Below are 5,945 nucleotides of genomic sequence, written 5' to 3' on the forward strand. Positions count from 1 at the left end.
TACATCTACTCTTATACAAGCCATCCATCACGTAAAGTGGCAAACTTTACGTGAATCCAAGGAGATCAAAGCATAATACACTCATGCGCTAAGGTTTGGGGCTAAAAGACTTCATCAACAGCACTTGAACAGGGACTTTATGCTTTTTTGGATCATCACTATTCTAGATCTGAGGTAGCAACCTCAAATTTAATCTCCAAACTCAAGATAGCACTAGATATACACCCAAAAATCCCACAAATGATAGGTCTAGATGGATAATAGCTCAAACAACGAATCATTACCTCAAAAGAAGGCTCCAACAGAAGAATAAGTCAAAAACCTTGAAAAGCCCCTTGCTCCAAGACTCTTAATCTTCAAATATCTCTTCAACAAACACCCCTTCAAGATCCAAATGTTCTCTAATTCTCCCACAATGATTATTAGGGTTTCTGGACTTCAAGGGAGAGCAAAGAGGCTAGGGAGAGGGTATCATGTTCTTTATATAGGGCCAAATCCCTGGGATTAGGGTTTTCTCCCCACAGTACCAACTCATCGAGTCCAACCACCGACTCACCAAGTTAGCCATTAGACACGCGACCAGAATCGCGACCCTACTCGCTGAGTCTCCCCATGGAATCGCCGAGTTGACCATTCACATTTTCACTTTGAACCCTGAACTTTGCACCCCTGAACTCGGGATGTTACACAAAGCATATCCCACACACAAAACACATACACATAACTAATTAGCCATAAGCTACATATATCACATAAGCCATGCATACATAAAATCCCTAAGAATGTCATGGGCTACCACGCATGGTCTTTAACCTAGGACTGCCATGGGCTTTCCCACATGGTCTTACATCCGATGACATGGGCTACCCTACATGGTCTTTACCTAGGACTGCCATGGGCTACCCCACATCGTCTTACATCTAATATCATCGGCTACCCCACATGGTCTTTACCTAAGACTGCCATGGGCTTCCTCACATGGTCTTACATCTAATGCTTCGGGCTCCCCCCGGTGTCTTTTATGCAAAACACACAATCACATATCATATCAAATCACAGAATGACTAATGCATAAATCAAGATTACATCATGGTCAGCCTTGGTGACTTAGACCCATAGATATAGTGAGAAGACTCACCTTTGGAATGCTAGACTAGTATGCTGAATTCGGATATATCCCACTTTTCTCAACTACCTATAACCAGCAAGTGATTCACTTAACACCATCCCATAAATTCCCTTAGAGTCAACCCTGGAAAAAGTCAAAGTCAAGGTCAACAATCAATGTTGACCTCAACTCGTCGAGTGGAACCTGCCACTCGTCGAGTTCCTGGCATCACTCACCGACTCGCCGAGTCACCTAAGAGACTCGTCGAGTTCCTTGATGTTTACGGCCGTAAACTTCCAACCGAACACCCTTGAGCGTGAACCTTCGACCGTAAACCCTTGGCCGTAAATGAGAAAACCCTCTCGACTCGTCGAGTTACCATAGCGACTCGACAAGTTCTCACGTATTCGGTCATTTCCAGTGGGATTTAAGTTTCAAACATCAAATCCATAATCTCCTAGTGAAGATGTCACGTAAAGTTGCAAACTTTACGTGCATGCAAGGCCTTATATGACCAAGACACCAAAACTAACCTTAAAACAAGTTTCTCATGCATGGAGAGGGGATAAGCTAAATAAAAGGTGCAATTTTATGATATTTGGGACCTAAGGAGGTCCAGATCTGGAATCATATCCTTGTGATAGGTCCAGATCTAAGTTTGCTTCCATCTCCTCAAGGTTGACCGTAACTTCCAAAAAGAAATCAAGGATTAAGGTTGCAGATTAATACCTTAGACAAATGCCCAACACAAAATAGATGCTTGATCTAACACTTCTCCGTTGATACTTCCTCTTCAAACTTGGAATCCCCCCCCCCCCCCAAAAAAATCTCAAAGATAAGCTCCCAATTGTTCTTACTTCATACACTAGAAGGTTTGCGGCCGTGAACGTCCTTCTACGGTGTTAAGGGAGGCTACTAGGTCGTATTATGACGTTTATATAGGGGGCAAACCCCAAGACTAGGGTTTTCTTTAAACAGCTCTGACTCACCGAGTCAAGCCTTCAAACTCGCTGAGTCAATTCCGACCCGTCTCCAAGATGATACGACCATACTCGACGAGAAGATCTCCCAACTCCCCGCAGAGATTGAACTCTCGATTTCTGACCCCAAGTGGGTATTAAACCCAGTACCTCTTCCCAGTTAGGCTGGAAGTCATTGGTATTTACATTCCTTATATGTAGCAATATTATAATGTTGTACAATGTAATTTGTTTTCTTAGCCGTGATTACATTTATTTAAACATAATAGCAATGTGCCTTTATTTTCTTATCCATAATAACAACATTCTTATATTTCCTCACATTAATCATACCCAATTGAGAGCTATAGGACTACTCACAACATATTTTCCTCCGGACCACTTTAGCTGACCAAATCCGGTAGTCCCTGATTGCATGGAACTAGCTGTAAATGTCACATTATACACCTTTTTCTCACCTTGTTTTGTGAAAATTAGAACTTATGGGTAAACTTTGATCTTGACTGCCGCCATTTTCGATCTTACCGAAACCTTATAAGTCGTTGGGGATCCCACGTTTTTCAGAGTCCTAGTGTACTTAACGGTGGTAGGAACACCTTTGTCGGAACCCATTAGCAAAGGAACCGCAAAAGACGGGTAATTAAGATCTTCCACCCTGTATTTCTTTCTACATGTGAAACTTTCACCTCCAAACATTTTAATGGAATTTGAACTATAACTTAAAGCGAAAAGGAAGCCCAAGTACTCGTTAGGTGAGGCATCGTAGACGAGACCAGGGTTCATGGCTCGAACTGGGTCATAAGGGCTGATTTTATTGTCGTTGGGGTCCAGGTAGGATGAGCTGCTTTTAGTAAGGCGGCTAACCCACTTACGTGCGGACACGACATCAATGTCCCAGACACGATGTTGAATTTGACACGTCGTGTGTCTTCTGTTAAACCGGTTGGAACGGTAAAACCGGTCCAACCAGCTAGAATATCCATCCCTGGTGCGATGAAATCCGGTTTCAAGATTTTAGGGGTGATCGGGTTCGGGCCCCTGGAACTGAAAGCTGCGAGTACCGGTGACGGTTGGATGTGTAATTTTGTTACTCGAGATGTAATTGTGGCCGTTGGATTATCATTGGAGAGTATATAGCTTTTTATGGCTTCACCACCTCGGTAACCAATGGCGGCAGTTGGGATCAAATGGGCATCAGCCACGAGGTCCTCCCCAAAATTATCGGAGTTCACCATAATCATTCCAACACCACCGGCTTCCTTCACCACCATCCCCTTCTGTACCTACGAATTCCCACCATGTTCACACATCACAATTTTTCCGGCGACTCTCCCTGGTGGTAATGTACCCGGGAGACAGAAGTTTCCTATGGTGTTGCTGATATTTCCGGCGTAAACGATCGGAACCACTGATTTTGATAGTGGTTTTCAACTATAAAGCGACACTCCCCGAAATTTCTTCCTGTTTCCGAGAACAACATACGCTGGAAAATCACGGTCAATTCTTCCGGCACCAACCGTAGCTATCCATGGCACAACATTCGATAAACTAATCGGGTCAGGCCCGCTATTTCCAGCGGAACATGCTATAAATATCCCACGGGAAACCGCCTTGAATGCACCATAAGCCACCACGTCATTTGTGTAATTAGCAAGCGAGTCGCCAATCGAAAGTGATAAAACATGGACACGGTCCGCAATCACCTTTTCTATTGCCGCCAGTATATCGCTCCCGAAACAACCACCGAGCCAACACGCTTTATAAACCGCTAGCCTTGCATTCGGAGCCATCCCACGAGCCGTCCCTTTAGCGAACCCAAAAAGACTAGCTCCAGTCACAGTTGAACCGGCGGCTGTGGTCGCAGTGTGGGTCCCGTGTCCATCATCATCCATTGCAGACCGTGATTCTATTGTTTCATCAATCGGCCCGTATGTCGCTTCATATGCTCTTGAAAAGTACGTTGCCCCAATCAACTTCTTATTACAGTTGGATACACCAAAGCTTGTACCATTCTTACACTCGCCTTTCCACCATGAAGGAACCGGACCAAATCCGGTGTCGTCTAGACTCTTACTTGCGGGCCAGACACCAGTGTCCACCACCCCAATCACCACATCACTGCTGGAGTTCAACCCGGAGAACATAGTCTCCGTCCCTGGAAGTCCAAGAAACTCTGGCGAGCGGGTGGTATGAAGCTTATATATAATATAACCTTTTCTTTAACTGATAAAACACCGTGTTTTTCCTTGAGTAATTTCGCTTGTTCAACCGTGAGCCGGGTGGAGAACCCGTGGATGACGTTTTCATACGTATACAACATATCAGGCGACTCGGAAACCGATTCCATAGATGTTGCATACCAGTTCTGGTGGTCGGAATACTCTGGCGGCATCACCTCTTTGTCCATGTGAACAATGTATGTTTTCAGTTCCTGGTTGGTGTTTGCTGCCGTGTAGGGGTACTGGTAAACCACCACCATCACCGCCATCAGGAGGACGATCCTGGGGTTCATTTGGTATGAGAGTAAGTGAGGAATTATGGAATTAATTTAAGTGGTGTTGGCTGTTAATATATATATATATATATATATATATATATATATATATATATATATATATATATATATATATATATATATATATATATATATATATATATCTTTACTATCTTATAAAAGAAATCTAACTATTTTCTAAAAATAGATTGATTATAATAATAATATTTTTTTACGACGTCCAAATGATGAAGCTGATAGTACAAGTAACCATTAATAAAATAATATTAAATTTTAACCACATTTTGAATTCAAATAATTATCATCAAATCTCCTTATATTTCTCAACAATTTGATATGGTTTCCTCAAATCCCGGATTCATTCAAATTTTGAATCATTTTAGATATCCTTAAATTTAACATGTTGATTCAAATATCTCTCCAATCGCATATACCTCTTTGTTCTCTTCTCTGCTATAAAGTCCACCGTCTAGGAACAAAAAATGACTTCATCTCCCAAATAACACCATAGTTTGATTATTTTGTCATCGACATGTACTTTCATTTGTAACATAACATTTTTGTAGAGGAAACATATCACCGAAAGAATTTACATGCCCCGCCGCTTTGCGCGGGTACGTTGCTAGTATATATATATATATATATATATATATATATATATATATATATATATATATATATATATATATATATATATATATATATATATATATATATATATATATAAACTCTAGCCGTTTACCCGCACCAAACGACGGGTGTGATAATGGTGGTTGAATGCTGAAAAATAAATTAAACCCTACAAATGAAAACGTCAGCGATATATATGCAAGATTTGTGAATATAAATTGCAAAATTTTGGGAAATACGGAGATAAAGAATGAACTGGGTCAAAATAGCCTAAGAATAGGAGATAAGAGATTTGACATTTTCAACTGTTGATTATATGTACTCTAATCTTTTTGTAATGCATAAATTGATTGTACAAATGCATTGTATGTTTGTACGACTTAAAATTCAACATTTGACCAAAATTGCTTTATAAGGTAATTAAGATTTCAATCTAGGATTTGAAGTGAAGGGACCTACGAGACTGATTAGACTCATAAGTCATAATAAGTGAGTTGCTGTAGCTATTAGTTTAAAGTCTTGGAAAGGAATCTTATTTGTCACTAGTGGGTACCGGTATTTAATCCGATGTTAAATATTGTTCGATCAAATTGTTAAACTTGTCCAAAGCAACATAGATACTTTGGAAATATAAGGACTTGTTTATTACGAATTTAAGGTGACTAGCAAAGAACTCATTTGTTATCTTAAGATGACATACCATGATGAGCTG

The 5,945-nt window shown here is 40.7% G+C and overlaps 1 pseudogene; it reads right to left on the reverse strand.

Annotated features, from left to right (window-relative positions):
* Positions 1 to 2,415: 2,415 nt before the first annotated feature.
* On the reverse strand, positions 2,416 to 4,600 carry LOC145039045 (subtilisin-like protease SBT1.7 pseudogene; annotated as a pseudogene).
* Between the last annotated feature and the right edge of the window lie 1,345 nt (positions 4,601 to 5,945).

The sequence above is a fragment of the Lactuca saligna genome, chromosome 4 (assembly GCF_052625555.1).
Source record: "Lactuca saligna cultivar CGN05327 chromosome 4, ASM5262555v1, whole genome shotgun sequence".
Taxonomy (NCBI): domain Eukaryota; kingdom Viridiplantae; phylum Streptophyta; class Magnoliopsida; order Asterales; family Asteraceae; genus Lactuca; species Lactuca saligna.